At 44.7% G+C, this 23,335-nt stretch overlaps 1 protein-coding gene across 2 annotated transcripts in view; it reads right to left on the reverse strand.

Moving 5' to 3' along the window:
* The window catches only part of LHFPL3 (LHFPL tetraspan subfamily member 3), a 93,840-nt gene that overhangs the window by 19,169 nt on the left and 51,336 nt on the right, over window positions 1-23,335 (reverse strand). The gene's annotated exons all lie outside the window — the stretch shown is intronic.

The following is a 23,335-nucleotide window of genomic DNA, read 5'->3' on the forward strand; positions in this document are numbered from 1 at the left end:
ACACTAGTGTTGAGCATTCCGATACTGAAATATCGGGTATCGGCCGATATTCACTGTATCGGAATTCTGATACTTAATTCCGATACTTTTATAATATCGAATACCGGAATCGGAAGTTCCCATAATGCCTGCGCTCTGCAGTGTCTGTGAAGGATGACAAGCTGGATGGCAGCGCTCAGCTGCGATCCAGCTTGTCATCAGAATGCCATCCCAGCGGGGGAGAATTCTCCTGATTGTTTAAAAGCCGGCGGGCGGTAAAAAGCCGCCGGCTTTTAAACAATCACACAGCCCCATACTGCTTCCCCGCAGCCTCCCACCCCGATCCTCCGCTCCCCTCGCCACCTCCAATCCCAATCGTAAATTAGGACCGGGCGGGGAGCGCAGCACCAAGGAGCGAAGGACCCGGGCGGGGAAGCCGGCAGTGAAAAGACTTCACCGCCGGCTTTCCCGTTCTGTGCTGCGCTTTCCCGCCGGTTATTTCAAATGAACAGCTGAGGTATCAGGTGATGCCGATCAGCTGTTCATTTGAAGTAGCCGCGGTGCCCTCAGAGGGTTCATGTGAGTTCATGCTTGACTGCATGAACTCACATCAACTTTCCCACGGCCGCACAGGTCAGCCACTCCTCCCAGACCCGTCATGATTAGTGTGTGCGGGGTGTGTGTGCGCGGGGTGTGTGTGTGTGCGGGGTGTGTGTGTGTGGGGTGTCTGTGCGTGCAGGCAGACATAGGCCGATGTGACACTACTACTCCCATTGGCCTATGTCTGTCCCCCGTCCACTCGTGCCAGCAGGATCAGCTCGATGGGAGCAGTAGTTCCCATCAGCCTGATCCTGCTATATAAATTGCCCTACTGTGTCCCCAATAAATGTTAGATACATGTCATTGGTGGCCAGTGGTTACCTAAAAGAAATTAGTTTATACATTACCTGTCCCCGCCGATCGCCACCTAAAATAAAGTAAAAAATAAAAAACTACACCTATACTCACCTAGACACCTAATTCCCCGAAGCCATCGATCTCCTGTAATAAAATATAAAATAATAAACCACAACCTTATCCTTACCCCTCCGTAGCAGTCCACGAGTGTCCCACGATGATCTCCAGTTCAGAGCAGCCACATAGAATGTGACCGCTCTGAACCGCTGCCGCCGCTAGAATGACGGGGCCGTAAGGGTTCACCGGAGTTCAGGCAGCGCTGCTTCGGTTAGCTCCTTTACGGCACTGCTGTATCGTGAGAAATTCCCACGGTACAGCACTGCCGTAAAGGAGGTCTCCGGAGCTGCGCTGCCTGAATGCACTCCGGTGACCTCAGTCAGGGGCTCCCGCTGCCGGGAGCGGACGTGTTCCCGGCAGTGTGAGCTTACAGCAGCCATGCACAGCTGTCACCATCTCCAGATGTGACAGCTGCGCATGGGAGATCAGCGCAGGAACGTGGACAGGTAACTATTTTTTTTTAGTAAACTAAGAATTAAATAAAATGGTGTTTTATTTCAAATAAATTATTTTTTTCTGGGTGTAGTGTGTTTTTTCTTTTTAACACTTTGTAGGTTAGTAATGGGGGTGTCTTATAGACGCCCATCATTACTAACCTGGGCTTCATGGCAGCTGGCGCTGACATGAACCCCACCACTATTACCCCTTGCCACCGCACCAGGGCAGCGTGGAAGAGCGAGGCTAAGTGCCAGAATTGGCGCATCCTATGGATGCGCCATTTCTGGGGCGGCTGACGGCTGGTGTTTCTAGCCTGGGAGGGGGCCAATATTCATGGCACCCTTCCTGAGCTATTAATATCAGCCCCCAGCTGTCTGCCTAGCCTTTGCTAGCTATTAAAATAGGGGGGACCCCACGTCATTTTTTTGGGGGGGGGGTCCTCCAGGGCCCTGGTGCGGTGGCTCACTGGGTAATAAAGGGGTTAAGGCCAGCTTGGCATTATCAGCTGGCCCTAAGCCCGAAATTCATGGGGTCACGCCAATATTAGACATGACCGCCATGAATTTCTAGTAAAGTATTTAAAAAAAACACAAACACCCAGAAAAAAGTCCTTTAATTGAAATAAAGACACAATTCTTTATTGTTCTAAATTAAACCATACTTACAGTCACGCCCATTCCAGCTGAAGCCAACGATCTCCTGCAATAAAAGTAAAATAATAAAGCAACCTCATCCTTACCTTTCCATGGTTCCCAGGACAGCTTCAGCTCTGCTACATCGAGATGACAGGCTGGACCGCAGCAGAACGCTGCCATCCAGCCTGTCATCCCGCAGACACTGAGAAGCGCAGGCATGCTTGCGCTCCTCAGTGTCTCGCTGTGACGGCATCCAGATGAGCCGAGGTCATGTCCAATGAACTCAGCTCACCTCATGCATGTCACTGACAGCGTGGGAAAATTCTCCTGCACTCAGCGCTTCAGCGTGAGAATTCTCCCACGCTGTCAGTGACGTGCATGAGGTGCGCCGAGTTCATTGGACATGACCTCACCTCATGCACGTCACTGACAGCGTGGGAAAATTCTCACGCTGAAGCGCTGAGTGCAGGAGAATTCTCCCACGCTGTCAGTGACGTACATGAGGTGAGCCGAGTTCATTGTCGGCTCATCTGGATGCCGTCACAGCCAGACACTGAGGAGTGGAAGTATGCCTGCGCTTCTCAGTGTCTGCGGGATGACAGGCTGGATGGCAGCGTTCTGCTGCGGTCCAGCCTGTCATCTCGATGTAGCAGAGCTGGAGCCGTCGTGGGAGCCATGGAAAGGTAAGGATGAGGTTGCTTTATTATTTTTCTTTTATTGCAGGAGATCGTTGGCTTCAGCTGGAATGGGCGTGATGGTAAGTATGGTTTAATTTAGAACAATAAAGAATTGTGTGTTTATTTCAATTAAAGGACTTTTTTCTGGGTGTTTGTGTTTTTTTTAAATACTTTACTAGAAATTCATGGTGGTCATGTCTAATATTGGCGTGACCCCATGAATTTCGGGCTTAGGGCCAGCTGATAATGCCAAGCTGGCCTTAACCCCTTTATTACCCAGTGAGCCACCGCACCAGGGCCCTGGATGAGTTGGGTACAGCGCCAGAAGATGGCGCTTCTATGAACGCGCCATTTTCCGGGGCGGCTGCGGACTGCAATTTGCAGCGGGTGGGGCCCAGAAAGCTTGGGCCTCCCTGCGCTGCAGATTCCAGCCCCCAGCTGCCTAGTTGTACCTGGCTGGACACAAAAATAGGGCGAAGCTCCACGGTTTTTTTTTTTAAATTCATGAAATTCATGGAATAATTAAGAAAAAAAGGGCTTCCCTATATTGTTGTGTCCGGCTAGGTACAAATAGGCAGCTGGTGGTTGGGGGCAGCCCGTTCCTGCCTGCTGTACCTGACTAGACACAAATATAGGGCGAAGCCCCACATCAATTTTTTTTAATTATTTCCTGAATTTCCTGAAATGATTTAAAAAAAATTGACGTGGGGCTTCGCACTATATTTGTGTCCAGCCAGGTACAGCAAGCAGGAACGGGCTGCCCCCAACCACCAGCTGCCTATTTGTACCTGGTTGGACACAACAATATAGGGAAGCCCTTTTTTTCTTAATTATTTCATGAATTTCATGAAATAATTAAAAAAAAAAAATACTTGAAGCTTCTCCCTATTTTTGTGTCCAGCCAGGTACAACTAGGCAGCTGGGGGATGGAATCTGCAGCGCAGGGAGGCCCAAGCTTTCTGCCCCCCCCCCCCCTGCTGAAAATTGCAGTCCGCGGCCGCCCCGGAAAATGGCGCGTTCATAGAAGCTGGATGCTGTACCTGGCTGGCATACAAAAATATGGCGAAGCCCACGTCAAAAGTTTTGGGAAAAATTAATTAAAAAATAAATAATAATTTAGGGACTGCATCTTTATTAACTCCTCAAATGTCATTTAGTGTTAAAATAAAGGATTTATTTTAAAAAAAATTGACGTGGGGCTTCGCCCTATATTTGTGTCCAGCCAGGTACAGCAGGCAGGAACAGGCTGCCCCCAACCACCAGCTGCCTATTTGTACCTGGCCGGACACAACAATATAGGGAAGCCCTTTTTTAAAAAAATTATTTCATGAAATAATTAAAAAAAAATTGACGTGGGGCTTCGCACTATATTTGTGTCCAGCCAGGTACAGCAGGCAGGAATGGGCTGCCCCCAACCACCAGCTGCCTATTTGTACCTGGTTGGACACAACAATATAGGGAAGCCCTTTTTTTCTTAATTATTCCATGAATTTCATGAAATAATTTAAAAAAAAAATGCGTGGGGCTTCGCCCTATTTTTGTGCCCAGCCAGATACAACTAGGCAGCTGGGGGCTGGAATCCGCAGCGCAGGGAGACCCAAGCTTTCTGGGCCACCCCCGCTGCAAATTGCAGTCCGCAGCCGCCCCAGAAAATGGCGCGTTCATTGAAGCGCCATCTTCTGGCGCTGTACCCAACTCATCCAGGGCCCTGGTGCGGTGGCTCACTGGGTAATAAAGGGGTTAAGGCCAGCTTGGCATTATCAGCTGGCCCTAAGCCCAAAATTCATGGGGTCACGCCAATATTAGACATGACCACCATGAATTTCTAGTAAAGTATTTAAAAAAACACAACACCCAGAAAAAAGTCCTTTAATTGAAATAAACACACAATTCTTTATTGTTCTAAATTAAACCATACTTACCGTCACGCCCATTCCAGCTGAAGCCAACGATCTCCTGCAATAAAAGTAAAATAATAAAGCAACATCAACCTTACCTTTCCATGGCTCCCACGACAGCTTCAGCTCTGCTACATCGAGATGACAGGCTGGACCGCAGCAGAACGCTGCCATCCATCCTGTCATCCCGCAGACACTGAGAAGCGCAGGCATGCTTCCACTCCTCAGTGTCTGGCTGTGACGGCATCCAGATGAGCCGAGGTCATGTCCAATGAACTCAGCTCACCTCATGTACGTCACTGACAGCGTGGGAAAATTCTCCTGCACTCAGCACTTCAGCGTGAGAATTTTCCCACACTGTCAGTGACGTGCATGAGGTGAGCTGAGTTCATTGGACATGACCTCACCTCATGTATGTCACTGACAGCGTGGGAGAATTCTCACGCTGAAGCGCTGAGTGCAGGAGAACTTTCCCACGCTGTCAGTGACGTGCATGAGGTGAGCTGAGTTCATTGGACATGAACTCGGCTCATCTGGATGACGTCACAGAGAGACACTGAGGAGCGCAAGCATGCCTGCTCTTCTCAGTGTGTGCGGGATGACAGGCTGGATGGCAGCGTTCTGCTGCGGTCCAGCCTGTCATCTCGATGTAGCAGAGCTGGAGCTGTCCTGGGAACCATCGAAAGGTAAGGATGAGGTTGCTTTATTATTTTTCTTTTATTGCAGGAGATCGTTGGCTTCAGCTGGAATGGGCGTGATGGTAAGTATGGTTTAATTTAGAACAATAAAGAATTGTGTCTTTATTTCAATTAAAGGACTTTACTCTGGGTGTTTGTGTTTTCTTTTAACTTTGACTATGGGGTTAGTAATGGGGGTGTCTTATAGACACCTCTCCATTACTAACCTGGGCTTCATGTCAGCTGGCATTATAAGCTGACATCAACCCCAACCCTATTACCCCCTGCCACCGCACCAGGGCAGCGTGGAAGAGCGAGGCTAAGTGCCAGAATTGGCGCATCCTATGGATGCGCCATTTCTGGGGCGGCTGACGGCTGGTGTTTCTAGCCTGGGAGGGGGCCAATATTCATGGCACCCTTCCTGGGCTATTAATATCAGCCCCCAGCTGTCTGCCTAGCCTGTGCTAGCTATTAAATTAGGGGGGACCCCCACGTTATTTTTTTGGGGGGGTTCCCCCATTTTAATAGCTAGTAAAGGCTAGGTATTCAGCTGGGGGCTGATATTAGTAGCCTGGGAAGCTCCGTGGGTATTACCCCCTTCCCAGGCTTCAAACATTTGCCCCAGCTGTCTGCTTAACCTCCGCTAGAGCCTAAAATTAAGGGGAACCCCACGCCAATTTTTTTTTTAAATAAATCCTTTATTTTAACACTAAATGACAAGTACAGTAATCAACACTGTCACTGTACTTCATATATATGTGACTGACATGTTTCTATCTATCTAATCTATGTGTGATTCTCTATTCTTTCTGTTCTAAATTGTCGGGTACAGATGCTGAATTGCCGGCCGGCTTTCTTAAAGAGACGGTGCATGAAAACACTATTATTTTTTTAAATAAATCCTTTACACTAAATGACAAGTACAGTAAGCAACACTGTCACTGTACTTCATATATATGTGACTGACATGTTTCTATCTATCTAATCTATGTGTGAAGCTCTATTCTTTCTGTTATAAATTGTCGGGTACAGATGCTGAATTGCCGGCCGGCTTTTTTAAAGAGACGGTGCACGAAAACACTAATATTTTTTTTAATAAATCCTTTACACTAAATGACAAGTACAGTAAGCAACACTGTCACTGTACTTCATATATATGTGACTGACATGTTTCTATCTATCTAATCTATGTGTGATTCTCTATTCTGTCTGTTATAAATTGTCGGGTACCGCTGCTGAATTGCCGGCCGGCTTTTTTAAAGAGACGGTGCACGAAAACACTAATATTTTTTTTAATAAATCCTTTACACTAAATGACAAGTACAGTAAGCAACACTGTCACTGTACTTCATATATATGTGACTGACATGTTTCTATCTATCTAATCTATGTGTGAAGCTCTATTCTTTCTGTTGTAAATTGTCGGGTACCGGTGTATGCGCTGATGAATTGCCGGCTTTTCATGTCATTCTACATTATTCTTAGTTGTTTTACTTCATGTAGAATTAACCTACAAGGAAAGAAAGGGTTTATTTTCATTCCGATATTTGTGTCCCATTGACTTGCATTGGTTTCCGGTATCGGAATCGGCGATATCCGATACTTTTTGGGTATCGGCCCGATCCAATCCGATACGATATTTCCTGATATCGGAAGGTATCGCTCAACACTACTTAACACATTATTTCTATTCTACAGATTTACTTCTAATTATTACAACTAAAAATTAAATACATGAAACATTCCCTTTAAATTGCTATTGCAGGTGCAAACAGGATAAATGCTACTTATTTCCCCTGCACTGTTTATTTCACTTTCTGTGACAATGATAACCTTTATATAGCGCAAAATACTCTATAGCACTTAATAATTGAAAAGGTACAAGTACAGACAAAAACACAAGAGATAATGTTTTTTTATATTATTATACTTTGCTTATATAGCGCCTTCATATTACGCAGCGCTTTACTTACATTATCATCGCTGTCCCCATTGGGGCTAGCAATCTAAATTCCCTATCAGTATGTCTTTGGAGTGTGGGAAGAAACCCATGCAAACATGGGGAAAACATACAAACTCCTTTCAGATGTTGTGGGATTTGAACCCAAAGCAACAATGATAACCACGGAGTCAATGTGTTGCCCAAATGTGCTAAGAAGCAGCAAGGTGTGGGAATGCTGCTCCCTCACCCTCCACAAACAGCGAAACGTGGTGCCGCCATCTATTCACCGCTGTAGAAGCAGTAGCGCCATCTCCACTTTATTGCAGATCCTCACAGGCTGGCAAGTGCAGGAACCGAAACAAAGTAGCAGCCGAAACGTCTACTGTCGCCTTCACCTTTATGATTTAATTTTTTCTTGCCTGTTAATAAATGTACAGTCATGGCCAAAAGTTTTGAGAATGACACCAAAATTATATTTTCACATGATCTGCTGGCCTCTGGTTTTTATTAGTGTTTGTCTGATGTTTATATCACATACAGAAATATAATTGCAATCATATTATGAGTACCAATAGGTTATATTGACAGTTAGAATGAGTTAATGCAGCAAGTCAATATTTGCAGTGTTGCCCCTTCTTCTTCAAGACCTCTGTAATTCTCCCTGGCATGCTCTCAATCAACTTTTGGACCAAATCCTGACTGATAGCAGTCCATTCTTGCATAATCAATGCTTGCATTTTGCCAGAATTTGTTGGTTTTTGTTTGTCTACCCGTCTCTTGATGATTGACCACAAGTTCTCAATGGGATTAAGATCTGGGGAGTTTCCAGGCCATAGACCCAAAATCTCTATGTTTTGTTCCATGAGCCATTTAGTTATCACCTTTGCTTTATGGCAAGGTGCTCCATCATGCTGGAAAAGGCATTGCTGGGCGCCAAACTGCTCTTGGACGGTTGGGAGAAGTTGCTCTTGGAGGACATTCTGGTACCATTCTTTATTCATGTCTGTATTTTTAGGCAAGACTGTGAGTGAGCCGATTCCCTTGGCTGAGAAGCAACCCCACACATGAATGGTTTCAGGATGCTTTACAGTTGGCATGAGACAAGACTGGTGGTAGCGCTCACCTCTTCTTCTCCGAATAAGCTGTTTTCCAGATGTCCCAAACAATCGAAAAGGAGATTCATCAGAGAAAATGACTTTGCCCCAGTCCTCAGCAGTCCACTCCCTGTACCTTTTGCAGAATATCAGTCGGTCCCTGATGTTTTTTCTGGAGAGAAGTGGCTTCTTTGCTGCCCTCCTTGAAACCAGCCCTTGCTCAAAGAGTCTCCGCCTCACAGTGCGTGCAGAAGCACTCACACCAGCCTGCTGCCATTCCTGAGCAAGATCGGCACTGCTGGTAGTCCGATCCCGCAGCTGAAACAGTTTTAAGATACGGTCCTGGCGCTTGCTGGTCTTTCTTGGGCGCCCTGGAGCCTTTTTGACAACAATGGAAGCTCTCTCCTTGAAGTTCTTGATGATGCGATAGATTGTTGACTGAGGTGCAATCTTTGTAGCTGCGATACTCTTCCCTGTTAGGCCATTTTTGTGCAGTGCAATGATGGCTGCACGTGTTTCTTTAGACTTTAGAGATAACCATGGTTAACTGAAGAGAAACAATGATACCAAGAACCAGCCTCCTTTTAAAGTGTTCAGTGATGTCATTCTTACTTAATCATGACTGATTGATCGCCAGCCCTGTCCTCATCAACACCCACACCTGTGTTAATGGATCAATCACTAAAACGATGTTAGCTGCTCCTTTTAAGGCAGGACTGCAATGATGTTGAAATGTGTTTTGGGGGTTAAAGTTCATTTTCTGGGCAAATATTGACTTTGCAAGTACAGTAATTGCTGTTAATCTGATCACTCTTTGACATTCAGGAGTATATGCAAATTGCCATTACAAAAAATGAAGCAGTAAACTTTGGAAAAATTATTATTTGTCTCATTCTCAATACTTTTGGCCATGACTGTACACTGCAATAGTACCTCATGAGTGTGCGATGAATTAATTTTTATGCAGTAATGTGAGACATACTGCTGGACTAAAGGATCACATCTGAAGAATAATACATAAATTGGTCATAAAAAAAAGTTGGGGGGCGTGGCCTGGCTATGGAGGAGTAGAGTCACACGTCTCTCTGTTCCCATCCCTGGACCGGCTCCAAGTCCTACCTGACTCATCAAAACTGGCCAAAACATTGCCAATGCCGGCAAAAATTAAGACGGATTAATGACAGATGAATTTATGCCCATCTACGGCCTTTCCAGTGAGCATGACCCGCTTTCTCAGGAGTGCAGCTTCTTCCCTTATTGCGCCAGAGAGATCGAAAATGGGGTGGGCTCTTCCTATCCAGTGCTCGCTCACCCTGACGACCGACGATGGAAGCATCGTGGAAGACCATGTCTTTCCCTCAACTCCTGCAGGTCAGGAACTATCTCCACTGGCGAAGAACAAACGCCTTGATGTCAGCGCTCCGGATACCCCAGGTACCTCATTGGGTGCGCAGGACATTCTTCCTCCTCCTAAGATGGCGGACGGAAGACACGCATCCTTGACACTTAGATGCGTCTCCTGTGATCAGGACGGGTCCCGGTCCCTTGGTTCAGATGTCACTCACCTCTCCTCTGTCCCCACATAGCCTGGAGTTTGTGCCAACTGCAGTCACCCTCAGCTCCCCAGAAAGGGGATTTTTCCCTGCAGTACTGTTCCCTTCTTCCCATAAGCACTCAGAGGGGAGTTTAGAAGAAGATCCCTTACAGTGTGAGAAAGTCTAGGTGGATCTCAGAGCCTGCATACGAGCTATCCCAACCAGGGAAGACATGGAGAACTATGTCTCCAGACTAGAATCCTCATATAAGGCTGAATCAGCTTCCATAATAGGGGAGATGCAACAATTAACAGAGAGGGTAACTTCTACTGAAACTCACACACCTTCTATTGCACAACAATTGAAAGCTCACGTTCATGACGTAATATGCCAGGTTCACAGATACAAACAGAAAGAAAGCATTCTAATTAAGGCTCGTAAGATGGACACTATCCTCTACCAGTCCTCTGTCCAGCTTATGCCAGACCTATCGCGTCACACGCTACAAAAACGGAGGGCTCTGAGACCACTTCTAGAGGTTTTAAGACAACAGAACATTTTGTCTCCAAGTTAGTCAGTCTGGATCCTTGCATGTCCTGCATTGCCCTGGCGATATACCACCCTTCACCTCGGATCCCTCCTACTTCCATGGACTGTCCAAGCCTTCCTGGAGGTCCTAAATTAGATAACATCCCGCACCACAAAGAGAACCAAGATGTAAATCCAGAGAATTCAGAAAATGGAGTGACAGAGAATCTGCTCCTCCCCCAGACTGAACTTTTTTCTCCATTTATTTCTCTGTTAATTTTACCAGTTCGTAAAGCTGGTTCATTTATTTATGGATGCTGTCTGTCAACCTAGATTTGTACATCAGTGGTAGTTCTGGTTAGCAATATTGCAGGTAGTACACTCATATAAATAATATACTCAAATAAGATTTTATTTTTCTCACTCTCTTACATTAACGCTAGAGTTTGGTTGTTGGTCTGGGAGGGAGTAGTCCTCTGTGGAAAGTCGGCCTCCTTCTAGGGGATCTACACACTGCAGGCAGGTGTAGAATATATCTTTCCCCTCTTTTCCCTCCCCACCCTCCTTTTTTCTTTTTTTCTCTCTACTTCTCCATTCTGTGATTGGAGGTGCACCCCGTTCCCTGAATATTTAGGGGTGGAGGAATCACCTCTGATTACTCAGGTTTAATCCTCCTTTATTTCTCTCCTCCTTTTTTGCTTTTCTCTTATCCCACACTTTATCCTCACTCCCATCCCCTTTTTACACTCCCTGGTATCCCTAGTCCTAATTATGGCTTCAATTAAACTTGACTCACTTAATGTGAGAGGATTTAATGTACCACAGAAGCATTCACAAATTCTTTATTCTATGATTAAACAAAGAGTCCAAATCCTTTTGCTGCAAAGACACATTTCAAGGCAGGACTCGTGCCCATCCTAAAAGACAGATATTCTTCCCATTGGTTCCACAGCACTAACGCAGAGTTGAGATCCAGAGGGTTATCCATAGCAATTCACAAATCCCTGGCTCATACCCTTCTTGATTCTTATATTGATGATCAGGGTAGATACATATTTGTTAAATTAAGAATAGTGAATTCAGTTTGTACGATTGCCAACTGGTATCTTGCTAATAAAGATTAGTTTTGCACATGTCGTTCTTTTCTAACATCTCTCTCTGATTTTACAGAAGGAGTCCTGATTACAGGTGGAGACTTCAATTTCACTTTGAATCCTTCAATGGATTCTTCATCTGGACGGGGTACTGTTCATTTGAGACAACTTCGTTCATTGAAATGGGTCCTCCATGCTCTCTGTTTGATAGACATCTGGCGTAAATTAAACCCGCAAGGTAAAGACTACACCTACTTCTCTCCTGCTCACAACTCATATAGCCGCATAGATTTCTTCTTTGGAGTCACCATACTCTCGCTTGGCAAACACATACTGTGGTCAAACCACACTCCAATTTTTCTTTATTACTTCCATCTCTGACCCAACGCTCCTGGGCATGGAGATTGAATGATAACCTTCTCAAAGACAACCTATGCACAACAGATCTGAAAGATTCTATTGACTCCTTTATTGAAGTTCATACACCAGAGATTAAACCTCATTCCCTTTACAATGGGAAACTCTAAAGTGTGTCCTGAGGGATATCTTAATTAAGCATGGTTCCAGAATTAAAAAAAAAGAGAGAGCTAGAGACTGATAATTTGCTGCATCAGATTCATACTCTTGAGTCCTCACATAAGCAAACACACTTGCCAACTACTCTTGTACACCTATTTAAAAAGAGAAATGATCTCAGATGTTTATTAGATCAGAAATAACCCACACATAGGGAAACATTCAGATGCTATTTTTATGAAGCTTCAAATAAATGTGGGCGACCTCTTTAAAGACTTCTCCATCCTTGTTTTTCAGAGAGATGAAGGGTGGGATTCTCATAACCCTAATGAAATTATTGACATCTTTCGCTCATATTATGAGAAGTTGTATAATATTAAAGGGCAATTTTCAGATCTTTCTCCTTTGGATCTAGTTGATCACATTGGGAAATATATCAAAGAGACCTCTTTATCTTCCTTAGACCGTCATGTCGCTGATGCCCTGGAAGTTGATATCTCAAAAATGGAAATTAATACTGCAATTCAATCCACAACCTCTGGTAAATGCACTGGACCAGAAGAATTTACACGAGCGTTTTATACACTTTTTTTAGAACCCAATTAGCTCCTGTAATGGCTAAAACCTTTAACTCACTGGATGAACGTACTTGTTTTGTCCCCCAATCACTAGACGCTCACATCAGTGTACTCCCTAAAACAGGAAAAGATATTTCGGTCACAGCTAATTATAAGCTCATATCCTTGTTGTGTGTCGACATTAATTATTCTCAAAAATTTTAGCAGACAGTCTAGCCCCTCTACTACCCATCCTTAACAAAACAAGAGACAATATCATTAAGACAATGCTTATTATCTCTAAAGCTAAATCTAAATCCACACCCCATGGTCTTTTATCTGTTGATTCAGAAAAGGCTTTCGACAAGGTTCATTGGGGGTTTATGAAGGAGGTGCTTTGTCAAATGGGCATTGGCCCCGCTTTCTGCAAATGATCTTTCCACTATACACTGGCCCTACAGCACGTGTTAGGGCCCCGTCACACTAAGCGATGCAGCAGCGATCACGACAACGATACGACCTGTCAGGGATCGTTGCTGCATCGCTAATACATCGCTGGTGAGCTGTCAAACAGGCAGGCTCACCAGCGATCAGGGGAGCAGCGATATCGTGGAAAGGATCGTTCCACGATGTCCTGCTCCCGTTACCAGCCTGCTGCAAGCAGGAGCAGGCTGGTAACTATGGTAAACATCGGGTTACTAAGTGCGCGTGTGCCCCTAGTAACCCGCTGTTTACCATGGATACCACTCTGCTACGGTGCGCGGGAGCCTCCGTGCACCGTAGCAGAGTGGTATCCATGGTAAACAGCGGGTTACTTAGTGCGCGCGTGCCCCTAGTAACCCGATGTTTACCATAGTTACCAGCCAGATCGTTGGTCCCGCTGGTCACACACAGCGATGTGTGCTGGCCAGCGGGAGGCCAACGACCAAAAAATGGTCCAGGACACTTTGCAGCGATCAGCGACCTCACAGCAGGGGCCTGATCGCTGCAAAGTGTCACACACAGCGACATCGCTGGTGAGGTCGCTGGTGAGTCACCAAAACCGTGACTCAGCAGCGATATCGCTAGCGATATCGCTATGTGAGACGGGGGCTTAAAGGTGCTAGACAGACAGGGTTGCTCACTTTTTCCCCTACTTTATGTCAAAGTGATGGAACACTTGGCCAACGCCATCAGAAATAAAGTTAACATACATGGGATTAAAATAGGTTCTGCAAATTACAAAACAGCACTCTATGCAGATTATCTTCTATATAGTTCTCAACCTCAAATTTCCCTACCCTCCTTAATGAAATTTGATAGAAAATGGATATCTTACCTCGCTTCCTATATATTTTTCAAACCAACCCTATCTCTCCCCCTGGCAGCTTTTTCTTTAAGCTTCGCTCTGCCCTGGTTAGGTTTGTGTGAGGTAGATTTGGACCCAGAATTGGCATGCAAACATTAGTCCGAACTCAAATCTATTGGTGGAGCTGATCTCTCTAATTTCAAAACCTATTTCCAAGGTTTCATACCGGTTAATTTCTTAGACTGTCATTTTCACTCATTAACTAAACAGTGGGTTAAGCTTGAACAAGAAGGTTTACCTGTCCCTTTGAAGAAACTCCCCTGGCTTTCTTCAGTAAATATTCCTTTGTTAGGCGGCTCAACAGACTTAACCATGGAGGCTGTTAAAATTTGGCATAAACCTCTGAAAATTCTTTACCCCCTAGGACTCTTAGCCCTCTCACACCGCTTTTCTCCAACCCTTCTTTTCATTCTGGATACTTGCGCAAGTCTTTTCTTGGCTTGAGGGCTATGGAGGTTGCCTGGTTATTTCAAATACTCAATGGTGGTAAGTTACACTCATTTAATTCTCTACAGGCTCGGTTCCCGTCCAAGAAACTTATATTGCTTGAATATTTACAATTGTATTCCTTTTTATCCTCTCAGGGATCGGATAGTTCATTCCAGTCCGCACCCACAGGAAAGTAAAAGAAGGCACAGTTTAGACTTACCGCAGCACTCCCTAAGCCCAACAGCAGTGATCAAACAAGCAGGAGAAATGTAACGCCTAGCAAAACAGATTAAGCAGCGGGGGCAAATAGTGGGCACTTGGAAGAGTGACTACACATGTGCAATTTATACTCACTCATCAATTCTACGAGATTTTTTTCACTCCTAGTTGAGAAGCCATTATTTCTTTCCGTTCTAAACAGCACCCCTGTTTCTGCTTATTAAATTAAGGGATTATTTTGGGAAAACTTGTGAAAAAACTATCGCTTCTTCATTTACCAAGGACTAAATCTATTGATACTCCCCAAATAGGGATAATTTTTGCACCACCACTTGTGAAAAGCCAGATTCTTCCATTTGCACTGACGCTGTATAAACGCCAGGAGAGGCTCATATCTCCTCCCGAAAAAGGAAAATATTCTGGACCGTTATTAGAATGTAAATAGCGTAAAAAATGTGTTACTGCAGTGTTGTTTAATGGGATGTTGGTCTCCTAGCCAGATATGCTGAGGTCACTACGGCATTACTAAGGCTTTATTAGGCATTAGTAATTTTTTTTGTACACAAAGAAAGGTCTGAGTTTCATAGATGTTTTTCATCAGAGTTTGGTCAGAGTGTACGTTTTTACCATGAAAGTTTAGCCAGAGTATGATCAGTTTTTCTCGGATGAAAATAAAAAGTGATGAAGGTTTTTCAACCATCTCATTTCATCTGTAAAAAACAGACACCACACAGATGGCATCTGAGAACTGTCCAGACACCACACGGTTGCTGTCCGATTTTTTTTTTAATGGACCATAGACTTACATTGGTAAGATTGATCCGAGACCCAAATCAAAATCAGAAATGTCTCCATGATTCTGTGCACACTACTCAGTTCGCGAAAATACATGAACATCTCCATAAAATATAATGGGTACGAGTCCTATCTGTTAAAACCACGGATATAACTTATGGACAAAAAAACTGACATCTGAATGAGCCCTAAGGCTGTGTTTTCATTAACCATTTCACCCAAAGCCTGTTTTCACCTTCCTGACCAGGCCAATTTTTTTAATTCTGACCAGTGTCACTTTATGAGATAATAACTCTGGAACGCTTCCACGGATCCCACTGATTCTGAGACTGTTTTTTGTGACATATTGTACTTCATGATAGTGGTAAAATTTGATATGACTTGATATGATTTGTGATGCCATGTCGTGTTTGGAGAGCCCCTGATATGCCTAAACAGTGGAAATCCCCCACAAGTGACACCATTCTGGAAACTAGACCCTTCAGGGAACTTGTATAGATGTGTAGTAAGCACCTTGAACCCCCAGGGTCTTCACAGAAGTTTATAACATTGAGCTGTGAAAATAAAAAAAAAATCTAATTTTTTCCACAAAAATGTTTTTTTTTTTTAATCTCCACATTTTGCATTCTCATAAGGGTAACAGGAGAAATTACACCTTGCAATTTGTTGTACAATTTCTCCTGAGTATGCTGATAGCCAATATATGAAAGAAAACTACTGTTTGGGCGCACGGCAGAGCTTGGAAGGGAAGGAGCGCCATTTGACTTTTTCAATGCAAAATTTGCTGGAATAATTAGCAGATGCCATGTCACGTTTAGAGAGTCACTGATGTGCCTAAACAGTGGAAACCCCCCACAAGTGATCCCATTTTGGAAACTAGACCCCTTAGGGAACTTATCTAGACGTGATGAGAACCTTGAACAACGTTGATCTGTGAAAATGAAAAAAAAAAATTTTTTCCACAAAAATGTTGTTTTAGCCCCAAATCTTTTCATTTCCACAAGGATAGCGGGAGAAAATGGACCCCAAAATTTGTTGTGCAATTTCTCCTGAGTACGCTAATACCCCATATGTCGTCAAAAATTACTTTTGAGGCATAGTGCAAAGCTCAGAAGGAAAGAAGCGCCATATTGGAGATCAGATTTTGCTGGACTGATTTGAGGGTGCCATGTCACATTGGTAGAGCCCCTGAGGTGCCAGATCAGTCGAACCCTCCCATAAGTGACCTCATTTTACAAGCTACACCTCTCAATGAATTCATCTAGGGATGCAGTGATCATATTGACATCACAAGTGTGTCACAGCATTTTATACCATTGGGCAGTGAAGAAAAAAATAATACAATGTTTACCACCAAAATTTTGTTTTAGCCCAAGATTTTACATTTTCACATTGGGAAATGGGTAAAAATGACACCAAAATTTGTCCCACAATTTCTGCTGAATGTAGAAATACCCCATATGTGGCGGTACAGTACTGTTTGGCCATATGATGAGACTCGGGAGGGATGGAGCGCTATTTGCCTCCTGGAGCGCAGATTTTCCTAGAATAGTTTACGGACTCCATATACAAAGCACCTACGTGATAGAAAAGCAGAATCCCCCCTCAAGTGACCCCATTTTGGAAATTATACCCCTTTGTGAATTTATCTATTGGTGTAGTGACGATTTTGACTCCATGGGTGTTTTCCAGAAACAAGCATAGGCGGATGTTGCAGAGTGAAAATTGCAAACTGCCGTTGTAGTGACTAGTATGTTATAGTGACCAGTACGTTATGTCCAGATTGGGCTTCTGCAAACTAGCACCCGTAAATTAGGTGGACTCTCATCACTACAAAAATGCCAAACATGTGGATGCTAAATGTGGTTTAGGCATACTGTGGGGCTCAGAAAGGAGGGGCTTATTTGGATTTTGGAGCGCAGAATTCTCTGGATTTCTTTTGGAGGGTGAGGAGCCATTTATCTTTTCCAGACCCTTTGTGCTAATGAGGAAGCCCCCATATTTCTGTTAACAGATGACGTTCCTGAGTGGGGGCTTTTTTTGTGAATGGAGTTGAATTTTTATTGGAAACATTTTACATAACATTTGGGATCACATTTATCCGGCGTTCTACACTGAACACTTACAGGTGCATCTCATTAAATTAGAATATCATCAAGAAGTTCATTTATTTCAGTTCTTCAATACAAAAAGTGAAACTCATATATTATATAGAGTCATTACAAACAGAATGATCTATTTCAAATGTTTATTTCTGTTAATGTTGATGATTATGGCTTACAGCCAATGAAAACACAAAAGTCATTATCTCAGTAAATTAAAATAATTAACAAAAAACACCTGCAAAGGCTTCCTAAGAGTTTAAAAAGGTCCCTTAGTCTGTTTCAGTAGGCTTCACAATCATGGGGAAGACTGCTGACTTGACAGATGTCCAGAAGGCAGTCATTGACACACTCCACAAGGTCCCAGAGTTCCAATTTTCATTTGGAAATCAAGGTCCCAGAGTCTGGAGGAAGAGTGGAGAGTAGAGATGAGCGTTGTTCTACTCGAACTGTTCGCCAATCTCAAATTCGAGCTGTTTTGGGCGGTGTTCGAGCCGTTCGGCGAACACGAACAATTTGAGAAAAATTCGGCTGTTCGAGGTTATGTTCGATAACTGTTCGTGCACCAAAATCATAACTGGATTTTTTCTCAGTAATGATGAAAATTAATGTTAATACGCAGTTTGAGTGTACAGCGGGGTGGGGGGAGGGGCAGGGGATGGATCTCTGCAGGAACAATGAAGATCTCCATTTTTTTTTCTCTTTCCCACATTTACAGTGGGGAGGTGCAATCTGTCAGCCTATCAGCAGCGCACACACGGAGCGAAGTGCTTTTTTTCACACAAGCAAGGGCATGTGTCATTGGCAGTGTATGTCACATGTCCTTGCCCTATAAGACCAAGCCATTTTCCCCGTCGCCACCATTTTCTCACTGCTGCAGCTGCGTGTTAGACGGCACCGCTGTTGCTGTGTGCGCTATACCTTGTTAATTTCAAGCCAATTTTCGCACAAATATACAGATAGCTTGGGAGTAGGGAATAGTTGTGATTGCAGTCCTTTTAAGGACTAGGTTACAGCATTTCCTACGACTTTTATCAGGGAGGTCTGTGCTCTTAAATAGATAGGTTGTGGGAGTAAAGACTAATTGTAATTGGAGTCCTTTTCAGGACTAGGTTACATGAGTTCCTATCAGTTTTTGCCAGGCAGGTCTGTGCCAGTGCTGTGCAAGTTTTTTTCACAGCATTTGGCTGAATCTAGCAAAGCTAATCCTTTTTGGCCTATTGCAGAGTGTGTTAGTCAGTGGAGTAGCCTATCTGTGTTGCAAGATATACCACCTGTGTATAGAATACCAATTTTTTTACTGCACCTAGTGAAGTAAAATCTTTTGGGCATAGCATCATTCTATTAGTCCATCTATACTGACCTCCATCAGGTTGCAAATTAAAACTAATTTTTATCTGCATCTACAGTACCTCTGAAAAAATATTTGGGCTTCTAGCAGTGTGTGGGACTTGTTCTATTAATCCATCTATACTGACCTCCATCAGGTTGCAAACTGAATATATTTTTTTTCTGCATCTACCTCTGAAAAAATATTTGGCCTTCTAGTAGTGTGTCGGACTTTCTCTATTAGTCCATCTATACTGACCTCCATCAGGTTGCAAATTAAAACTAATTTTTATCTGCATCTACAGTACCTCTGAAAAAATATTTGGGCTTCTAGCAGTGTGTGGGACTTGTTCTATTAGTCCATCTATACTGACCTCCATCAGGTTGCAAACTGAATATAGTTTTTTCTGCATCTACCTCTGAAAAAATATTGGGCTTCTAGCTGTGTGTGGGTCTTGTTCTATTAATCCATCTATACTGACCTCCATCAGGTTGCAAACTGAATATATTTTTTTCTGCATCTACCTCTGAAAAAATATTTGGCCTTCTAGTAGTGTGTCGGACTTTCTCTATTAGTCCATCTATACTGACCTCCATCAGGTTGCAAACTGAATATAATTTTTTTCTGCATCTAGCTCTGAAAAAATATTTGGCCTTCTAGTAGTGTGTCGGACTTTCTCTATTAGTCCATCTATACTGACCTCCATCAGGTTGCAAATTAAAACTAATTTTTATCTGCATCTACAGTACCTCTGAAAAAATATTTGGGCTTCTAGCAGTGTGTGGGACTTGTTCTATTAGTCCATCTATACTGACCTCCATCAGGTTGCAAACTGAATATAGTTTATTCTGCATCTACCTCTGAAAAAATATTGGGCTTCTAGCTGTGTGTGGGTCTTGTTCTATTAATCCATCTATACTGACCTCCATCAGGTTGCAAACTGAATATAATTTTTTTCTGCATCTAGCTCTGAAAAAATATTTGGCCTTCTAGTAGTGTGTCGGACTTTCTCTATTAGTCCATCTATACTGACCTCCATCAGGTTGCAAATTAAAAATAATTTTTATCTGCATCTACAGTACCTCTGAAAAAATATTTGGGCTTCTAGCTGTGTGCGGGACTTGTTGTATTAGTCCATCTATACTGACCTCCATCAGGTTGCAAACTGAATATATTTTTTTCTGCATCTACCTCTGAAAAAATATTTGGCCTTCTAGTAGTGTGTCGGACTTTCTCTATTAGTCCATCTATACTGACCTCCATCAGGTTGCAAATTCAAAATAATTTTTTTCTGCATCTAACCCAGCCAATAGTTTTGGCCTAATACCACAGTTTGGCCACTCAGCTCTGCTCGGTTACCATCCATTGTTTTTTTGTGCAAACAACTCCAGAGTTGTGAATTAGTTAACCACCAAAATGAGTGGAAAAAGGCCTGCTGCTGGTGGAAAGGGGAATAGGCGTGTTGGGAAGGGGAAAAAAGGTTGTGTCCGTGGGGTAGGTGTTAAAGCAACAGTAACATCTGCAGAAGAAAGACCATCTTCCAGCCAAACTAAAATGTCTACTTCTTTTAGCGGACAATGTGATAAGATCCCTTTCTTACGGCCACGCCAATCGCTACAAATTCCAGATGAGGCACAAAAACAGCAGGTGCTTCAACGGATATCAAGTGCTCCTTTAAGTGGGCTCTCCTCCACATCAACTTCAACATCACAAATACTCCAGTCCTCAAAGGTGTCACCCAAATCGCACTTGCTTCCTCACAGCTCCCAAATCTCCAGCTGCCCGTCTGAGTATGAGGTAGAACAGATGGTTGAGTCTGCAGAGCTGTTTACTCATACTATAGCCTGGGAATCAGAGGTCGACTCCAGCGCTTCTGTGAATCCAGACGAGGAAATGATCTGCACTGATGCCCAGAATCTTTATGAGTCGGATCCAGGACCAGACGCAGAAGGTTCTGACCATAATGTAGACCCTCATTCCCAAACTGTAACTCCTGTTGGTGGAGACAATGAGGAAGACGATGATAAGACTCAAATACCTGATTGGAGCGACAACTTTAGTTTTTTGTCAGGGCAGGAACAGGTTGGCTCTGAGGACGACGGGTGTGATAACGCACAGGGTGATGATGATGAGGTCGGAGATCCCACTTACTGTCAACCCACAGTCAGCCAAGAGATGAGGTCAGCAGAGGAGGTGGAGGAAGATGCTAGTGACGACGAGGTCAGGTTGCGCCTTCCTGGACAGAGACGTAGTACTGGAAGCACGTCAACAACTGCATCCTCAAACACAACTCTGCCTCTCACCACAAGTCGTGGTGGATCTTCAGGTCGCATGGGTGCTAAGCCTTGCATAGCCTGGGCATTTTTTCAGATCGATAAAGATGACCCAACTCGTGTTATCTGTAACATTTGTCAGCAAAAGCTAAGTAGAGGCCAAAAAATACATAGTTTGAGTACTTCATGCATGAACCGGCACATGGACATGAAGCATAAGTTGCAGTGGGAAGCTCAGTGTGCTACAATGCGGCCTAGCCGGCCGGGCCAACCGCCGTCTGCCATATCTTGTGCATCCGCGGCCTCTTCATCCTCTGTGACTGGGGGGACAGCAGTCACACCTGTTTTGGGGCGCAGACCTGCCACCTCTTTACCCGCAACAGCCAGCGTGATTGGCAGGTCATCATTTTCTTTGGAGGTGGTAACACCAGCTGGTGTTGAGCGCTGTCCGACATCGATAGCACCACCTTTGGATGAAGGCAACCTAACATGTCCGCCTGCATCTTCCTCACAGACCGGCAGTTTGCCGGGGACACCCTTATCAACCCCGTCTAAGCACAATAGCCAGCCCTCGGTCCCTCAGATGTGGACAAGTAAAAGACCATTTCCTCCTAGCCATGAGAAAGCTAAGAGGTTGAATTTCACCATCTGCAAGCTCTTGGCTACAGAAATGCTGCCTTTCCGCCTGGTGGACACAGAGGATTTTCGAGACCTTATGTCCGTCGCAGTGCCCCAGTACCAGATGCCCAGTCGGCACTACTTCTCAAAGAAAGGTGTGCCTGCGCTCCACCAGCATGTCGCACACAACATCACCGCTTCTTTGAGAAACTCTGTGTGTGACAGGGTGCATTTCACCACAGACACTTGGACGAGTAGGCATGGACAGGGGCGTTACATGTCGCTGACTGGGCACTGGGTAACTATGGTGACAGCAGGACAAGGGGCTGCTGTCCAAGTCTTGCCGTCCCCACGAGTTGTGCGTCAATCCTCTTTATGTCAAAGTTCCTCCACTGCTTCTGCCTCCTCAACCTCCTCTCGGTCTTCCACCTGCACCCAAAGCCTGTCTGGTCATGCCACAAGCTTTCTAACTGCGCAGAAGGGATCCTGCACACCTCCTTACTATGCTGGCAGTAGGGCTCAACGTCATCAGGCGGTTTTTACATTGAAATGTCTGGGAAATGTGAGTCACACAGCTGAGGAGTTGTGGTCAGCTCTGGAGAACCAATTTCATGAATGGTTGTCTCCACTGGACCTGAAACCAGGGAAGGCCGTGTGCGACAATGCTGCAAACCTGGGTGCGGCCCTTCGCCGGGGCAATGTCACACACGTGCCTTGTATGGCTCACGTGTTGAACCTGGTTGTCCAGCAATTTTTAGCCCACTATCCCAGACTAGATGGCCTTCTGCAGAGGGCACGGTCGCTGTGTGCTCACTTCCGCCGTTCGCATCCCGCAGCTCAGCGACTTACATCTCTACAGAAGTCGTTGGGCCTGCCACTTCACCGGCTAAAATGCGATGTGCCTACCCGGTGGAATTCAACTCTGCACATGTTGCATCGACTGTGGCAGCACCGACAAGCCCTGGTGCAATACGTTCTGACGTATAGCCTGGGCCAACGAGATTCAGAGGTGGGGCAAATCACGCTGGAGGAGTGGTCTCAGATCAGGGACCTATGCACCCTTCTGCACAGTTTTGAAATGGCGACGAAGAGGTTTAGTGCTGACGATGCCATTATCAGCATGACTATTCCGGTGATTTACATGCTGGAGCACATGTTAAACAGAATTCGGAGTCAGGTGGTGGCACAAGAGGAGGTGGAGGAAGTAGAGGAGGAGGAGTTGTATGCGGAAGGGCTAACATCTGCAAGGTCCAGAAGGTCGGCAGCACCAAGGCGGCAGGCATGTGAGGGTGGGGGAGATGGTTTTACCAGGGCGCATGGTAGCAGCCAAACTAGTGAGGAAGGTGCAGGAGCCCAGGAAGAAGTGGAGGACGAACTGATGGAAGACTCATCAGATGAGGGAGACCTTGATCACATTTCTGTTGTGCGAGGTTGGGGGGAGAGGACAGAGGAAGGAAGCATGATTGTTACCTCGCCACCAACACAACAGGGACTTGGTGCTCCTGGATGCGCAACACACATGAGTGCCTTCTTGCTGCACTACCTGCAACATGACCCTCGAATTGTGAGAATTAGAAATAATCCTGACTACTGGGTTGCCACACTGTTAGATCCCCGGTACAAAAGTAAATTTGCAG

Source organism: Phyllobates terribilis, unplaced genomic scaffold (genome assembly GCF_046119375.1).
Source record: "Phyllobates terribilis strain yellow unplaced genomic scaffold, ASM4611937v1 Scaffold_11__3_contigs__length_659146591, whole genome shotgun sequence".
Taxonomy (NCBI): Eukaryota; Metazoa; Chordata; class Amphibia; order Anura; family Dendrobatidae; genus Phyllobates; species Phyllobates terribilis.